The sequence below is a fragment of the Pelobates fuscus genome, chromosome 13 (genome assembly GCF_036172605.1).
Source record: "Pelobates fuscus isolate aPelFus1 chromosome 13, aPelFus1.pri, whole genome shotgun sequence".
Lineage (NCBI taxonomy): Eukaryota > Metazoa > Chordata > Amphibia > Anura > Pelobatidae > Pelobates > Pelobates fuscus.
Genome location: NC_086329.1, coordinates 2,000,523 through 2,020,496, shown reverse-complemented (window position 1 = coordinate 2,020,496; position 19,974 = coordinate 2,000,523). Strand labels below are relative to the sequence as shown.

General features: G+C 47.2%; 1 protein-coding gene across 4 annotated transcripts in view; it reads right to left on the bottom strand.

The window, feature by feature from the left end:
- Positions 1-19,974, bottom strand: part of SAMD4A (sterile alpha motif domain containing 4A) — a 121,844-nt gene that overhangs the window by 95,264 nt on the left and 6,606 nt on the right. The gene's annotated exons all lie outside the window — the stretch shown is intronic.

Here is a 19,974-nt window from a genome sequence, read left to right as displayed (position 1 = left end):
AAACCAGTTCCTATGCTACGTGACAAATGACACTTTTATTGTGCTTATTACACACTTCTTCCAGCTGGTTGACGGGGACACTCTATAAATAGGCGTTGTTTACAGACACCATTTATTGCCGTCTATTTTTAGACTTAGTTGGATTAAGATTGAGAGATTATATATACACACACAGGTTTATATAAGCATGCTGAAGCAGGCACCCCCAAACTTGGACAAAATTAACAGAGGCAACCCAGAGCAGAGCATTCCAGCTGCCTGACTGTCAGCTCTGTGGGCCAGTTTACAGCCTGGTTCTGATTTTTACAAATGGCTGCAGTGCCGCGCCATGCTCTCTATGTACCATAGTCTTAACAGACATGCAGCAACGTGGCCCTTTAAATTAGTGGTTGGCACGGTAACATGCAAGACGTATGACTGCTAACATCGCCTCTGCTAGGACTGCTGACGCAAAGCACAGCGACTCAGGAATCTTATCTTAGTGCGGGGTGTCTAATAGGTTTCTCCATGTTGTAATCACAATTTGCATATTCTCACGGCAGACGGCCTCTACCTGCGTAAAATAAACAGATACCAACTAAATTGGAATGATTTCCTTTTCAGATCCCTGTGGAACGTCGCGGGCATTTGGTAGAATATATTGTGGCGATTTTGGAACGGATTAGTAAAATGAGCTGCCGAAGTCAGTTCTGGAGCCTGGCTCAGCGTGCCTTCAGTGATTTATTTTAACCAGTGGATCATGTGCGGAGCACGCGGCTCCTGTCACATCAAGCCTTGCTCAGCGTCCAGACAGGAACATTAGGGCTGCGTGGAAATGGCCGCATGAAACAAGCAAGTGAGGAGGGAGGTGGGTCACACAAGGATGAATTAATTGGAAGATGTCATATACAGAATGACTAAAGGGACAATCCCGGCACCTGAACCACAGCAACCTCTCCCACAGTTTATGGTAAAATGAGGATCGCTGACCCTCTTTTTATTCCGCTTATTAGAGCTGAAGCAATAAATTCTACATTATTGGTGAGCACGGCTGGCAAAGCATCATGGGAGTGGAGGCTCCACGACAGCTGGAATACACCTTGTGGCCACCCCTGTTTAAATGTATTTATTGTGCCCCCAGTTTGGCTTTACCGAGGGCAGAACCACACTGCTTTGTGCACGAACCATCTGTGTAGTTTCACTCAACAGAAATTATATTTAGTTTTATGGTTCGGTTCATCCCTTATTCAGGCCGCGTTCTGCTCCCACAGGCAAAAAAATTATTTACCCCTCTACATACCGGATCCTGGCCACACGCTACCCCTCTACATACCGGATCCTGGAACACGCTACCCCTCTACATACCGGATCCTGTCCACACGCTACACCTCTACATACCGGATCCTGTCCACACGCTACACCTCTACATACCGGATCCTGTCCACACGCTACCCCCTTACATACCGGATCCTGTCCACACGCTACCCCTCTACATACCGGATCCTTTCCACACGCTACCCCTCTATAACTGTTCCAAATTATTATGCAAATGATATTTTTCTCATTTACCGAAATAATTGATGTAAATAACAGTCAGCATAATTCTCTTGTACAATTCGAATTTTATTGAACAAACCTAACATAAAAAAAACTTACAATGCACCGTTCCAAATGATTACACACAGTAAGTTTCAAAACACGTTATAAGTTGTAAAGAACTGAAAATTGTCATTTGTTGTGTTTGCAGCATATTTACTGAAATCAAAAACTATTTCAATCAAACTTATAACAACATTTTAACTTTGTAAACATTTTAACAGGTCACGTTACATTTTAACATAGGACCCCTTATTTGACAGCAGCTTCACAAGTCTTGCATCCATTGAACCTGTGAGGTTTTGGACAGTTTCTGCTTGAATTTGTTTGCAAGATGTCAGACTAGCCTCCCAGAGCTGCTGTTTGGATGTAAACTGCCTCCCACCCGCATAGATCTGTTGCTTTAGGATGGTCCAAATGTTCTCAATAGGATTGAGGTCAGGGGAGGATGGAGGCCAAACCATGACTTTCTCTCCTTTTATCCCCATAGCAGCCATTGATGCAGATGTATTCTTTGCAGCATGAAGATGATTTTATTACGGAAAGCATAGTTCTTCCTTCTGTACCAGGGAAGAAAGTGGTCAGTCAGAAATTCCACATACTTTGAAGAGGTCATCTTTACACCTTCAGGGACCCTAAAGGGGCCGACCAGCTCTCTTCCACATGCTGGCCCTCGCTATGCCGGATTCTGGCCACACGCTGGCCCTCGCTATGCCGGATTCTGGCCACACGCTGGCCCTCGCTATGCCGTATTCTGGCCACACGCTGGCCCTCGCTATGCCGGATTCTGGCCACACGCTACCTATTGCTATACTATATTCTGGCTCTCAAGCTGCCCCTCGCTATACCGGATTCTGGCCACATGCTACCCATCGCTATGCCGGATTCTGGCCACACGCTGGCCCTCGCTATGCCGGATTCTGGCCACACGCTGGCCCTCGCTATGCCGGATTCTGGCCACACGCTACCTATCGCTATACTATATTCTGGCTCTCAAGCTGCCCCTCGCTATACCGGATTCTGGCCACATGCTACCCATCGCTATGCCGGATTCTGGCCACACGCTGGCCCTCGCTATGCCGGATTCTGGCCACACGCTGCCCCTTGCTATGCCGGATTCTGGCCACACGCTGGCCCTCGCTATGCCGGATTCTGGCCACACGCTACCTATCGCTATACTATATTCTGGCTCTCAAGCTGCCCCTCGCTATACCGGATTCTGGCCACATGCTACCCATCGCTATGCCGGATTCTGGCCACACGCTGGCCCTCGCTATGCCGGATTCTGGCCACACGCTGCCCCTTGCTATGCCGGATTCTGGCCACACGCTGCCCCTCGCTATACCAGATTCAGGTTTGGACACATTATCATAAAAAACAGCACTAAGTATACTGCTCTTGGTTCTGTATTGTTGTGAGACTTGATGCCAAACTGCAAACTGTTACTGTTGTATTATGTGGTCCAATGCTGCCAATTATTGTCAGTTTCTGTTTCGAAGGGTCCTCGACAAAGCCCTAAAACCATGGAATATAATTCTGTGTTCTTTACCCCTTTGCACGGCCATGATGAGTCTGCCAGCGATAGACCAGGCTCCTTCAAAGTTTCAGCACAGTCTCAGGTCATTGCCAACTTCTCAGACTCATCTTGTGAGTTTATGTGCTGTTCCAGTCCTCGAGCCAAGTCTAAAGCAGTCATGTTAATGGGAGGCAAAGGATTCAAGTCCATCAACATTCAGAACAACGGTGTTTGTTAGGAGAAAGCCCAAATGGCAGATCTCGTGTATCCAGGGCCATATCAAATCATATAGAGCTCCCCGTGGTTAGATATCATTATAAACCGAGATTTCAACAATACAAAAATAATGTGGGAAAACACGAAACTATCAATAAAATAAATAAAAAATATATATATACCAAAATATTTTTTATTATTATTATTATTATAATAATAATAATAATAATAATAAAAAAAAAAAAAAAAAAAAGGAGGCAAAGAAAGTAAGCCCGTATCTCCACTATTATTTTTATTATTAAAAAAAACACATTAAAATAGATCATTTCTTTAGATCATGGAAATCAGACGACACAATCTGAAAACATCTGTGGTAGGTCTAGGAGGTCATTCTCTTGGGTTTTACTTTCTGGTCCTTACGGTCTGTCTGTAGTCCAGACTGGGGGGTCATCACGTTTCACCACATTTGTGAATCCATGTTATATTGATTTCCCATCATTCTCAGTCTCTACAAAGTGTTCGGAAGTTAGGGTGGGTTTGTTTTTGCATTTTACTGGAGAAAAAAAAAAAAAAAAAAAAACTCTCCACGAGGGCGCTGCGTCCTAGACACAAGGCCGTAGTGTTCGCTATAAGCCGAGCACAGAATGAATATCCCTTTCATTACGACGGCTATTTACAGAACTGCAGAGAAGCCATTCCTAAAAAAAGTTTATAATAATAATATATGATAAAAGTCAGGAGGTGGATCATGGCGCTGATTGCAGGTATCCAACTGCATATACGAGGTAATAAAATTAGCTGTAAAATAACTTTAATGGTCTTCAGATTTTTTTTTTTCATTATTAAAACAAGCGTGAGGTTATTTTTGAACTAGTTGATTTAATTAATAAAGCCATTAAATCAAATATGTCTCAGGTTTATAGAAAACGACATATTACTGGGCATTAATACAAATCTACCTAGATTTAACATCCCAAAGCATATCCCCCAAAAGGGGTCAACGTGGCCCTTCAAGAAAAATCTCCCGACTGGCGTCCCCATTGAACTTTATGTGAACTCGGCTGCTGAATTACTGGTAATTTTAAGCACAGAAGGAATCATGGGGAATTGAACATTTGCATAAAAAGCAGGAAATTGCAATTAGTATTCAGAACGGACGTACATAGTGTATCCTGGGAGAAATACACTGTAACAATATCAAACCTAGAAACATAAAATGGCTGTGACGCCTACTCAGCGTCTGCCCCCCACTTTCTGCACTTTTTATACATAACCCCCATTTTATTTTCCTTTCCAATCATTGTAACAATGATTGACGGGGAGCTAAGATGGAGGTGGCTCTCTCTATACTGACTGCCAGGTGTAAAGGGCGGAGCTTATAACAATGACTGACGGGGAGCTAAGATGGAGGTGGCTCTCTCTATACTGACTGCCAGGTGTAAAGGGCGGGGCTTATAACAATGATTGACAGGGAGCTAAGATGGAGGCGGCTCTCTCTATGCTGACTGCCAGGTGTAAAGGGCGGAGCTTATAACAATGATTGACAGGGAGCTAAGATGGAGGTGGCTCTCTCTATACTGACTGCCAGGTGTAAAGGGCGGAGCTTATAACAATGATTGACAGTGAGCTAAGATGGAGGTGGCTCTCTCTATACTGACTGCCAGGTGTAAAGGGCGGAGCTTATAACAATGATTGACAGGGAGCTAAGATGGAGGTGGCTCTCTCTATACTGACTGCCAGGTGTAAAGGGCGGAGCTTATAACAATGATTGACAGGGAGCTAAGATGGAGGTGGCTCTCTCTATACTGACTGCCAGGTGTAAAGGGCGGAGCTTATAACAATGATTGACAGGGAGCTAAGATGGAGGTGGCTCTCTCTATACTGACTGCCAGGTGTAAAGGGCGGAGCTTATAACAATGATTGACAGGGAGCTAAGATGGAGGTGGCTCTCTCTATACTGACTGCCAGGTGTAAAGGGCGGAGCTTATAACAATGATTGACAGGGAGCTAAGATGGAGGTGGCTCTCTCTATACTGACTGCCAGGTGTAAAGGGCGGAGCTTATAACAATGATTGACAGGGAGCTAAGATGGAGGTGGCTCTCTCTATACTGACTGCCAGGTGTAAAGGGCGGAGCTTATAACAATGATTGACAGGGAGCTAAGATGGAGGTGGCTCTCTCTATGCTGACTGCCAGGTGTAAAGGGCGGAGCTTATAACAATGATTGACGGGGAGCTAAGATGGAGGTGGCTCTCTCTATACGGACATCAAAGATGGTTGCCGATACAGAAAGGAACGTTGGATAACCATGGAATGAAGATCCTGGCATTTAACCAAACAAAATAAACTCACAATGGCCCATCGATATGCGTGCAGTGCACAGAGTACCAGAGCGCACCGGGTGCCAGAGCACAGAGCGCACCGGGTACCAGAGCACAGAGCGCACCGGGTACCAGAGCACAGAGCGCACCGGGTACCAGAGCACAGAGCGCACCGGGTACCAGAGCACAGAGCGCACCGGGTACCAGAGCACAGAGCGCACCGGGTACCAGAGCACAGAGCGCACCGGGTACCAGAGCACAGAGCGCACCGTGTACCAGAGCACAGAGCGCATAGGGTACCAGAGCACAGAGTACCAGAGCACAGAGCGCACAGGGTACCAGAGCACAGAGCGCACAGGGTACCAGAGCACAGAGCGCACAGGGTACCAGAGCACAGAGCGCACAGGGTACCAGAGCACAGAGCGCACAGGGTACCAGAGCACAGAGCGCACAGGGTACTAGAGCACAGAGTGCATAGGGTACCAGGGGGTGCATTGTCACACAGCGTGCAGAGTAGGAATCCAAGCAGAGAACGTGTGGACTTGTGACAGATGCTCCTCAACGAAACCATCACAGTGACACGGGGCAGCAGGAATGAACGTCATTTCAACACCAAATCGCCATTTAACCCTTACAGTGCCAGGAAGATATCATGATATTGCACAGCAATAGGAAAAACTCATATTTAACAGTTTGTTTGTTTTTATAATTTGGCACATCACAGCTATTACGAAACAGAGGGCAAAAACAGCAAAATCTAAAATACTTAGCCCAAGTCACTATACACCCAATTTCACCAGATCAACTCCCGCTCTCCGGGAAATACTACCATAAAATACACAACCCCTTCTGGGGCCGAATCCCGGACGTGGAGCAGTCACCAAGGACAGGCTGGATCAGAGTAACTTGGGGTCTGGAATTATCCGACCTGCTCAGTCTTACTCCTTCACTCACATATCTGACATTGCACACAGCAAGCACACAGCACAGCGCTATCTGCCTGGCATTGCTCCACAAACAGGCATTTTACACTGCAACCTCAATGGAGACAGACGGATTCTTATCTAATGACGCAGTGTGTCCACAGAGGCCACAAAATACAAAAACTCAGCCTGGTGCATCACCATTCCAACTGGAAGGCTATTCCAGGTCTCTACTACCCTTTCTATATCACTGTTACTGCTCCCACTGGAAGGCTATTCCTGGTATCTACTACCCTTTCTATATCACTGTTACTGCTCCCACAGGAAGGCTATTCCAGGTCTCTACTACCCTTTCTATATCACTGTTACTGCTCCCACTGGAAGGCTATTACAGGTCTCTACTACCCTTTCTATATCACTGTTACTGCTCCCACTGGAAGGCTATTCCAGGTCTCTACTACCCTTTCTATATCACTGTTACTGCTCCCACAGGAAGGCTATTCCAGGTATCTACTACCCTATCTATATCACTGTTACTGCTCCCACTGGAAGGCTATTCCAGGTATCTACTACCCTTTCTATATCGCTGTTACTGCTCCCACTGAAAGGCTATTCCAGGTATCGATTACCCTTTCTATATCACTGTTACTGCTCCCACAGGAAGGCTATTCCAGGTATCTACTACCCTATCTATATCACTGTTACTGCTCCCACTGGAAGGCTATCCAGGTATCTACTACCCTATCTATATCACTGTTACTGCTCCCACTGGAAGGCTATTCCAGGTATCTACTACCCTTTCTATATCGCTGTTACTGCTCCCACTGAAAGGCTATTCCAGGTATCGATTACCCTTTCTATATCACCGTTACTGCTCCCACTGGAAGGCTATCCAGGTATCTACTACCCTTTCTATATCACTGTTATTGCTCCCACTGGAAGGCTATTCCCGGTATCTACTACCCTTTCTATATCACTGTTACTGCTCCAACTGGAAGGCTATTCCAGGTATCTACTGCCCTTTCTATATCACTGTTACTGCTCCAACTGGAAGGCTATTCCAGGTCTCTACTACCCTTTCTATATCACTGTTACTGCTCCCACTGGAAGGCTATTACAGGTCTCTACTACCCTTTCTATATCACTGTTACTGCTCCCACTGGAAGGCTATTACAGGTCTCTACTACCCTTTCTATATCACTGTTACTGCTCCCACTGGAAGGCTATTACAGGTCTCTACTACCCTTTCTATATCACTGTTACTGCTCCCACTGGAAGGCTATTCCAGGTCTCTACTACCCTTTCTATATCACTGTTACTGCTCCCACTGGAAGGCTATTCCAGGTATCTACTACCCTTTCTATATCACTGTTACTGCTCCCACTGGGAGGCTATTCCAGGTATCTACTACCCTTTCTATATCACTGTTACCGCTCCCACTGGAAGGCTATTCCAGGTATCTACTACCCTTTCTATATCACTGTTACAGCTCCCACTGGAAGGCTATTCCAGGTCTCTACTACCCTTTCTATATCACTGTTACAGCTCCCACTGGAAGGCTATTCCAGGTATCTTCTACCCTTTTTATATCACCGTTACCGCTCCCACTGGAAGGCTATTCCAGGTATCTACTACCCTTTCTATATCACTGTTACTGCTCCCACTGGAAGGCCATTCCAGGTATCTACTACCCTTTCTATATCACTGTTACCGCTCCCACTGGAAGGCTATTCCAGGTATCTACTACCCTTTCTATATCACTGTTATTGCTTCCACTGGAAGGCTATTCCATGTATCTACTACCCTTTCTATATCACTGTTACCGCTCCCACTGGAAGGCTATTCCAGGTATCTACTACCCTTTCTATATCACTGTTACCGCTCCCACTGGAAGGCTATTCCAGGTATCTACTACCCTTTCTATATCACTGTTACTGCTCCCACTGGAAGGCTATTCCAGGTATCTACTACCCTTTCTATATCACTGTTACCGCTCCCACTGGAAGGCTATTCCAGGTATCTACTACCCTTTCTATATCACTGTTACTGCTCCCACTGGAAGGCCATTCCAGGTATCTACTACACTTTCTATATCACTGTTACTGCTCCCACTGGAAGGCTATTCCAGGTATGTACTACCCTTTCTATATCACTGTTACTGCTCCCACTGGAAGCCTATTCCAGGTATCTACTACCCTTTCTATATCACTGTTACTGCTCCCACTGGAAGGCTATTCCACGTATCTACTACCCTTTCTATATCACTGTTTCTGCTCCCACTGGAAGGCCATTCCAGGTATCTACTACCCTTTCTATATCACTGTTACTGCTCCCACTGGAAGGCTATTCCAGGTATCTACTACCCTTTCTGTATCACTGTTACTGCTCCAACTGGAAGGCTATTCCAGGTATCTACTACCCTTTCTATAGCACTGTTACTGCTCCCACTGGAAGGTTATTCCAGGTATCTACTACCCTTTCTATATCACTGTTACTGCTCCCACTGGAAGGCTATTCCAGGTATCTACTACCCTTTCTATATCACTGTTACTGCTCCCACTGGAAGGCTATTCCAGGTATCTACTACCCTTTCTATATCACTGTTACTGCTCCCACTGGAAGGCTATTCCAGGTATTTACATAAAATGAAGATATTTTTTCACCCAACCAGCCTCCAACTTCAAATGATTCAGTTTCTTGGAATAATTCCCTTTATTGTAACTTGGTGGAGTGATCTGGTTTGTCAATAAGCCGCTCTCTTGTGTTTCAGCAGAAACAATAAATACGCGGTTTCACCGCCGTCACATATCCTGAGGGAATTCATTCCAGATTCAGCTTCCATCTGAGGAATTTCCCCAAACTATGAGCGACTGCGTTTAGAACAGCGGGACATATTGTGAAATACACACGTCTAGTTTGTGGTGAACGCTGGGGATTCGGTAGCGGCAGATGACGGCAGATTGAAGGGGGACGGAGCGAGCCTGTGCGATACCTGCCTGCGACGCAGTCCTCTTATTGTCCACATGGTCGGCCTCTTCCCTAGCCACAGGAAATAGTGGGCCTTTAGAACGTTTTTGTATCTATATTACGTATTTATTGAACTGTGATATTCCCAAAGGATGGCAGTTTGTCGTCTACAAACCGATTCAGTATTCTTATTTAACTACTTTGCTTCCATTAGCTTTAACCCCCTTAAGGACACATGACATGTCACGATTCCCCTTTATTCCAGAAGTTTGCTCATTTAGGGGTTAAATTAAGGTCAAATATCAAACGATAAATGGGACGCAGAGTTCCTGAATGAAACTTTGAAAGCGTTCTGTTAGGAAGTGGGGACTACGGAGATCCTGCACCAACCTCACCCCCCGAAACATCCCAGTCAGCTGGAAATCCATGAAAATCGCTCCATTTCACAATTCAGGGCAAGAAAAGTTGCAAAAACAGAACAAACACACAAAACAGCTGCTTCAGGCGGAGCTATTCCCACCCCAGAGAGCTGCGCGGTCACCGTTACAATGTAGATATTTATATTATACAGAAAATACTGGTTTACTATTCCTTATATTTTGTATCGGTGTTACAGCTTACCAGTATTGGCCACCCCCTTCACCCTTACATTAGCCTAGTCTTTCCAACAAGTAAACGTTCGATCACTTGCTGAACGGCCAGCTGGCGCACAGACAGAATAGATGGGTATCTGCCGGCTTCGTCTCTCCGGGTCACATTCGTTTTCCCCCTCAGCCCTGTACATCGGACAGCCAAACATGGCCACCTACAGCTGGGAGTACGTTGCTTATATTTTGCACATGTTTGTTTTAAATGGATTTCGGGAACGCCATCTTCTCCACCCATAAAGAAAAAGACAAGCAAACGTGAAGGACAGAGGCTGTGGCCAGGCAAATGAATGTTAAGTTGGGATGGTCAGAATAAAAATAGCATTAAAGCAACGAGCACGAGCACAGCAGCTCAGACAAAGGGAAAGGAAGGAAGATTAAGGAAAGAGGTGACATATTCCAAATTAGTAACCCGACCACCGCTAGATTTAACCACTGGTCTGGGGGTAACCCAAACACAAGGCAGAATACAATGAATAAAGGAAGTATTTATTCAACCCCCCTTGTTAAAGGGGCATTCCAGGTAAAAATATTTTAGATAGCCCTGTCATTAGCATTTTTCCCATTTACTTTCACGCTGTATGAGAGACGAAATAGATGTTCTAGCAGTCGTTGCCGCTGACCTGTACGTAGATTTCATGGCTGATCAAAGGTCAACATGGCTCGCAGGGAGCACCCCAATTATTGTCTATCTACATTCTTTCAATGCGAGCACCGAGATCGGCTGAAGGAAAGCTGTGACACACACGGCAACTTGCTCATTCATTCGTGGTTTTCCAGTTGTAACGAACATTAAGGATTTCTGCTGGTGTCCTTTAAATGACGCTGCTTGGCTTCTAATTTAAACTCACAGACAGCGTGAACAGGCAGTTAATAATATTTATATTTACTAGGGTAGCGCTCTGATTGCTCAGAACCTGACTGCTAAAATCCCAAGTGACTTTCTAGATAAACAGCGGCTCAGGAATATTCTGTAAACCTGGATTAGGAGCAGAATAAAAAAAAAAAAAACTCAATTATCTTTTTAGATTTTTGTTTTGCCTTGTAGTATTTACACTTACTGGCAAGATTTTCACATAATGCCTGGTTGGCAAGCATTGTAAGGGAGAACCTGAGGTTTGGGTACACTCACACACCGTACAGGGGGACCCTAAGGTTTGGGTACACTCACACACCGTACAGAGGGAAACCCTAAGGTTTGGGTACACTCACACACCGTACAGGGGGACCCTAAGGTTTGGGTACACTCACACACCGTACAGGGGGACCCTAAGGTTTGGGTACACTCACACACCGTACAGAGGGAAACCCTAAGGTTTGGGTACACTCACACACCGTACAGGGGGACCCTAAGGTTTGGGTACACTCACACACCGTACAGGGGGACCCTAAGGTTTGGGTACTCTCACACACCGTACAGGGGGACCCTAAGGTTTGGGTACACTCACACACCGTACAGAGGGAAACCCTAAGGTTTGGGTACACTCACACACCGTACAGGGGGACCCTAAGGTTTGGGTACACTCACACACCGTACAGGGGGACCCTAAGGTTTGGGTACACTCACACACCGTACAGGGGGACCCTAAGGTTTGGGTACACTCACACACCGTACAGAGGGAAACCCTAAGGTTTGGGTACACTCACACACCGTACAGGGGGACCCTAAGGTTTGGGTACACTCACACACCGTACAGGGGGACCCTAAGGTTTGGGTACACTCACACACCGTACAGGGGGACCCTAAGGTTTGGGTACACTCACACACCGTACAGGGGGACCCTAAGGTTTGGGTACACTCACACACCGTACAGGGGGACCCTAAGGTTTGGGTACACTCACACACCGTACAGGGGGACCCTAAGGTTTGGGTACACTCACACACCGTACAGGGGGACCCTAAGGTTTGGGTACACTCACACACCGTACAGGGGGACCCTAAGGTTTGGGTACACTCACACACCGTACAGGGGGACCCTAAGGTTTGGGTACACTCACACACCATACAGGGGGACCCTAAGGTTTGGGTACACTCACACACCGTACAGGGGGACCCCCGAGGTTTGGGGTACACTCACACACCGTACAGGGGGACCCCCAAGGTTTGGGGTACACTCACACACCGTACAGGGGGACCCCCGAGGTTTGGGGTAAACACACACCGTACAGGGGGAACGCCCCTCTGTTCTGCAGAGTATACCCGCGGCCGGCAGATTATATCAATCAGTAACAACCGGTGGGAAAAATAAAAAATACCGTAAGATCTATAGACACATTCTGCAGCAATCCGAAATGGTTTCCATGACAACTGTTGTAGAATACTTGTTTACTAGACTTCTACCGCTCTATTAGAGTTCTAAACACAGAAAGAGAGAACATTAATTCTAAACCTCATAATTTACCTTAAAATCGCCACGCTGTGACTTTAGCCAAGGTTATAGGTTTTCTTAAATCAATCACTGGAACGTTGCTTTAATTTGGGAGTTTATTGTATAAACCAATAAGTCTGGTGTATTAACTACAGTAAAATGGTCCAAACTTCACTTTTCAAAAAAACGCTTTAATATTAAAAACAGGTTTTGCACAAATTGAAATAAAAAGAGGAAAGCAGCCAAGGAGTCCCAGCGAATTTGTCCTAAATTCTGAAACTCACTATTTACAGATCAATTCATCAAATCCGAAGTAAAAACTGCAGATCTGGAAAAATTCTTCAGTTCGAGTCTGACCAATCACGGTCCCAAAATAGCCAGTTTTGACATTTTGATTTAATTTGTGAAAAGTTTGAAAGCCTGAATAACTGGTGAATACATTCCTCCACACTTCTAGCTACCAAATCCTCAGCTTAACCTAGAACATTATTCCCCAAAGTGTGAATTGTCAGGAATTTAAAGCCACAATCCCCCCGGTCGCCCATGTTTTGAGTATTGTGCCTAGACATTGGTGAATAATGGAGTAAGTTAGCACCATCCTCCTCCAAAAGATTCATAATAAAAACAAGGCAGGAAGGCCACATCGCCATATGTTCTACCTTAAGTTATGGTAGAGTATTAAAGAAATGCAGCTAAACCCGCCTACTGCGGCATGACAGCGCATGTATCCCTGCAGCACAGTGACCGTTATTGTACAGCAGAGCTGTGCAGTAAAAGACCATTTATATCTCACACCATAGGAACTGCACCGATAATATTCCAGAGCCGATACAGACCACCTATGCCAATATTCTGTATATTTAAAGGTTTGCAAAAGCGACAACATTTCTACATAAATCTGATTTTAACTGAACATGCAAACAGCAATCACACTCCTATCACTCTCAGCTAGCCCAATACATTACAGTAGATGAATCACGGTCTGACATGCCTGCCTTCGGCTGAGCTCCACATGCGTGGAATCACAGGGAGGGGTGGTGTGAGGTCGCAAAGTGGTTCCTCAATGGCTGTCGGCTGGAGTTTCTGGATGTAGTGACTCGGAGAGGTAATAAATTACAAGGCTGATACGGATTTTAACGATTATTGGAAATATGCTGAACATAGACAGAACGGATTGTTGATCTATCCCTACCCTGGGACAGCCACCTGTCACATCTAATGTCAACAAATCTTACAATCTGTGTACCCCCAATACAGCCAGGGTCAGAATCAGAGCCAGGACCTAAGGCCCCATTGTATATCCTGCAGCAAATAGGCCTAAAGAATTTCACCTACAACAATACCAGCGACAAGCGTGTTCTGCTAGTAAAGAGGGGACAGAACGGAAGGACCCCCAAAGATAAAGCAGAACTGGCCTAGTAAAGCCTTATGGGGGTTGCGGGCTGAGAACTGCCTTAAATTACATTCAAATATGGTAAAAGGTCTATTAAACATAGGAAGGCATGGATTTATCCAAAACAATATGTTAATGAACAGAGGAAAGAAAAAATAAATCTGCATCCTGACATCGAACTCTTTGACGAGGTAACCAGTTGTTTATGTGCGGCTTGGCTCTGCGGTTCTGAAGGGGTTAAGGCCAGGGCCGGATTAACATAGGGGCTGATGGAGCTGCAGCTCCAGGCCCAGGCCCATGGAATAGGCCCATTTAAAAAAAAAAAAAAAAAAAAAAATTATTATTTTTTTTTTTTTTTTTTTACACACTACTCTTAGGTTTGCCACCTGACTGGTATTTTACTGTCACAGCCGGTATTTGAGGTTGCCTGCCAATGCCGGTATTGCAGTAATACCGGCAATACAAATGCAGGTATTTTTCGCAGAATAAATGGAGATTACTCTGCAATACCAGCACCGGCCAGTAGGGGTCACTGTGTGTGGAGAGAGGCAGGGATAGGAATTTACAGCATATCCCTGCCTCTCTCTACTACTCAGTGATCTGTGGGGGAGCAGCTACACAGCACAGAGAGTCCAGACAGCAGCTCTACAGCTCAGGTAAGCGAGGGGTGGGGGGAAAGACAGCAGGGACACATGGGGACACTGAGACACTAGGGGACACATGTGGACACTGAGACACATGGGGACACTGAGACACTAGGGGACATATGGGGACACAGACACTAGGTGACACAGACACTTGGGGACACATACACTAGGGGACACATACACTAGGGGACACATACACTAGGGGACACATGGGAACACAGACACTAGGGGACACAGACACTGGGAGACCTGGAAACACAGACACTTGGGAACACAGGAAAACATGGGGACACTGAGACACTTGGGGACACTGGAAAACATGGGAACACTGAGACACTAGGGACACTGGGACACATGGGGATGCTGAGACACATGGGGATGCTGTAAGACATAGGGACATTGGGAGACATTGGGACACGGAGACACTATGTCCCCATTTCTCCCAGTGTCCCCATGTCCCCCATCCAGTGTTGCTAGTGTATGTGTCCCCAAGTCTCCCAGTGTCTGTGTCCCATGTCTCTCAGTGTGCCTAGTGTCCCCATGTCTATGTCCACAACTGTCCCCATGTCTACCAGTGTCCCCAAGTGTCTGTCTCCCAGCCAGTGTCCCCTAGTCTTCCAGTGTCCCCAAGTCTCCCAGTGTCTGTGTTCCCATGTCTCTGTGTCCCTAGTGTCTTAGTGTCCCCAAATGTTTCTGTGTCACCATGTCTCCCAGTGTCTGTGTTGCTAGTGTCTCAGATTGCCTAGTGTCCCTATATGTCCCAGTGTCCCCATGTCTATGTCCACAACTGTCCCCATGTCTCCCAGTGTGACCAAGTGTCTGTCTCCCATCTAGTGTCCCCTAGTCTCCCAGTGTCTTAGTGTCCCCAAATGTTTCAGTGTCCCCATGTCTGCCAGTTTCCCTAAATGTCTCAGTGTCCCCATGTCTCTCAGTGTCCCCGGGTCTCTCAGGGTCCCCATGTCTCACTGTGTCCCCAGTATCCTAGTGACATGGGGGGCCACGGAGACATTGGGACACTGGGAGAAATGGGGACACAGAGACACTGGGAGACTAGGGGACTGGGTGACACTGACACTGTGATACATAGGGACACTGAGACATTGGGTGACTTGCGAGACTGAGACACTGGGAGCAACCCATCTATACAGCAGAATCAAACTGTGAGTAGTTTGTTGGTGTTTTTACAGAATTTTCTCTGATTCACTCCTTTTGATTATACAAATGATTAAGGCTGGTATTTTTTTTTCCAAGAAAGGTGGCAACCTTAACTACTCTTCACATACTCTTGCTTAAAAGAGCACTATAGGGTCAGGAACACAATCATGTATTTCTGACCCTATTATGTTAAAACCACCACCCTGGCCCCTTCTTGCCTCCCTAAGTATAGTAAAATATAACTTGTATTCAAGTCTGCAGCTGATGGCTCTGCCTCTGAACTGACTGTCTGCTGACATCATCAGAAGTGGTGGTCTGAGCAAATTACAATACTTCCCCATAGGATTGGCTGAGACTGTCAACTAGGCAGATCAGGGGCAGAGCCAGCACAAGTCCAACATAGCCCTGGCCAATCAGCATCTCCTCATAAAGATAAAGTGAATCAATGCATCTCTATGAGGAATGTTCAGTGTCTGCATGCAGAGGGTGGAGACACTGAATGGCAGTGCTGCACACTAGGCAGTACTGCCCCAGGAAGCACCTCTAGTAGCCATCTAAGGAGTGGCCAGTAGAGTTATTTTCTCTGAAAAGACAGTGTTTACTGCAAAAGGCCTGAATGGAATGATTCGACTTACCAGAACAAATACAATAAGTTGTAGTTGTTCTGGTGACTATAGTGCCCCTTTAAGTTTGGAAGCTTAAGAGGGATGTATGGGAACAAAACTTGTGTGGACTGGCTGACAATAAAATTAGTTTAGGTAATGCAGACGTTGGTCTCTCTAACACTGTGGCATGTCCCCTTTCTTCTACACTCACTACATACACCTTTTCTCTGTCTCAGACTATATACCAGGAACTTCTGCTTGCTAGTAAGAAGGTAAGGAGACAAGTGGACCAGCGAGTGCTAGGGGACAGTCCTTGGAAAGCATGGAGTGAGCGCGTCATTAGATGCATTTATGTCAAGCTCAGGGTGCTGCCTGCATAGTATGCCCTTAGTTGGACAGCCTGCAGGAATGGCGGGCAGCCTGACATGCATTCATGCCAGGCTGTCCTTCAAATTCTTTGGACAGACATGCCTCCTTTTTGGGCATGTTCTCCCCTTATGGCAGGTCTGGTCACGTGATTCGCACCAGTGGCCCACCCTTTTACCCCGCCCATTGACTTCTTGCTTCACTGGACACTGCTGTTAGGGGTTATGGATTTACTTGAAAGATGAAAGCATAAATTAGAGAGAGATTAGAATAGAGTATGTGTTTTCTTATAACTGCATTCTATGAGTTTCCCTCCAGCACCATCTCCATCAGATACATGACGCTTGGGCGGAATGACTGTTTTAGTGTTTTTGGTCGATAAGATTCCGTAATTAGGCCCATCATAATTGTCAGCACCAGGCCCAGTGTACTCTTAATCCGGCCCTGGTTAAGGCTTTCTGTAATCTATAGCCCGCCAAGCACATTAATAACATGTTTACACGGCGTACGGCACACAACACCCAGACTTTACGCAATATTACCGCCCTATTCTGCAGGACATTGAGGAAGATAAGAAGTAAATACATTAACGGTGGCTGGGTCGAAGACGGGGTATAAAACGCATTCATGGTGAGATCACATACGGTCGGGAAATAACCAGGGATTGAAAGTTTGGAACTGGAAACGGACAGACTGATTTCTTTTTTAAACTGTGAAATTTAATTGAAAATATTAGGAAAAATATCTGAGCTGGAAAATTTGACTGATTTCACATTTCTAATCATTTACGCAATTCACAGTTAAACAAGTTCACCTCACAGACAGAAGACATTCCTTTCCGTTTGGCCTCCCTTTACCCGCTAGAACATCAATCCAGCCCAGCCCCCATCGCTTTACCCGCTAGATCCTCAACCCAGCCAAGAACTGACCCTTTACCTGTTAGAACATCAATCCAGCCCAGCACCCGTCCCTTTACCCGCTAGAACCTCAATCCAGCCCAGCGCTCGTCCCTTTACCCGCTAGAACATCAACCCGGCCCAGCACCCGTCCCTTTACCCGCTAGAACATCAACCCGGCCCAGCGCCCGTCCCTTTACCCGCTAGATCCTAAACTCATCCCAGCACCTGCCTCTTTACCCGCTAGAACATCAACCCGGCCCAGCACCCGTCCCTTTACCCGCTAGAACATCAACCTAGCCCAGCACTCGTCTCTTTACCCGCTAGAACCTCAATCCAGCCCAGCACCCGTCCCTTTACCCGCTAGAACCTCAACCTAGCCCAGCAACCGTCCCTTTACACGCTAGAACCTCAACCTAGCCCAGCAACCGTCCCTTTATCCGCTAGAACCTCAACCTAGCCCAGCACTCGTCCCTTTACCCGCTAGAACCTCAACCTAGCCCAGCACTCGTCCCTTTACCCGCTAGAACCTCAACCTAGCCCAGCATTCGTCCCTTTACCCGCTAGAACCTCAATCCAGCCCAGCACTCGTCCCTTTACCCACTAGAACCTCAACCTAGCCCAGCACTCGTCCCTTTACCCACTAGAACCTCAACCTAGCCCAGCACTCGTCCCTTTACCCGCTAGAACATCAACCCGGCCCAGCACATCAACCTAGCCCAGCACTCGTCCCTTTACCCGCTAGAACCTCAATCCAGCCCAGCACCCGTCCCTTTACCCGCTGGATCCTAAACTCATCCCAGCACCTGCCTCTTTACCTGCTAGAACATCAACCCGGCCCAGCACCCGGCCCTTTAACCACTAAAACATCAACCCAACCCAACACCCGTCCCCTTTACCCGCTAGAACATCAACCCGACCCAGCACCCGTCCCTTTACCCGCTAGAACATCAACCCGGGCCAGCACCCATTCCTTTACCCGCTAGAACATCAACCCGGCCCAGCACCCGTCCCTTTACCCGCTAGAACCTCAACCTAGCCCAGCACTCATCTCTTTACCCGCTAGAACCTCAACCTAGCCCAGCACTCGTCCCTTTACCCGCTAGAACCTCAACCTAGCCCAGCACTCGTCCCTTTACCCGCTAGAACCTCAACCTAGCCCAGCACTCGTCCCTTTACCCGCTAGAACCTCAATCTAGCCCAGCACTCGTCCCTTTACCCGCTAGAACCTCAATCCAGCCCAGCATTCGTCCCTTTACCCGCTAGAACCTCAACCTAGCCCAGCACTCGTCCCTTTACCCGCTAGAAGCGCAATCTAGCCCAACACTCGTCCCTTTACCCGCTAGAACCTCAACCTAGCCCAGCACTCGTCCCTTTACCCGCTAGAAGCGCAATCTAGCCCAGCACTCGTCCCTTTACCCGCTAGAACCTCAATCCAGCCCAGCATTCGTCCCTTTACCCGCTAGAACCTCAATCCAGCCCAGCATTCGTCCCTTTACCCGCTAGAACCTCAATCTAGCCCAGCACTCGTCCCTTTACCCGCTAGAACCTCAATCCAGCCCAGCATTCGTCCCTTTACCCGCTAGAACCTCAATCCAGCCCAGCATTCGTCCCTTTACCCGCTAGAACCTCAATCTAGCCCAGCACTCGTCCCTTTACCCGCTAGAAGCGCAATCTAGCCCAGCACTCGTCCCTTTACCCGCTAGAACCTCAACCTAGCCCAGCACTCGTCCCTTTACCCGCTAGAACCTCAACCTAGCCCAGCACTCGTCCCTTTACCCGCTAGAACCTCAACCTAGCCCAGCACTCGTCCCTTTACCCGCTAGAAGCGCAATCTAGCCCAGCACTCGTCCCTTTACCCGCTAGAACCTCAATCTAGCCCAGCACTCGTCCCCTTACCCGCTAGAACCTCAATCCAGCCCAGCACCCGTCCCTTTACCCGCTAGAACCTCAACCTAGCCCAGCACCCGTCCCTTTACCCGCTAGAACCTCAACCTAGCCCAGCACTCGTCCCTTTACCCGCTAGAACCTCAACCTAGCCCAGCACTCGTCCCTTTACCCGCTAGAACCTCAATCTAGCCCAGCACTCGTCCCTTTACCCGCTAGAACCTCAATCCAGCCCAGCACCCGTCCCTTTACCCGCTAGAACCTCAACCTAGCCCAGCACCCGTCCCTTTACCCGCTAGAACCTCAACCTAGCCCAGCACTCGTCCCTTTACCCACTAGAACCTCAACCTAGCCCAGCAACCGTCCCTTTACCCGCTAGAACCTCAACCTAGCCCAGCACTCGTCCCTTTACCCGCTAGAACCTCAACCTAGCCCAGCAGTCGTCCCTTTACCCGCTAGAACCTCAACCTAGCCCAGCACTCGTCCCTTTA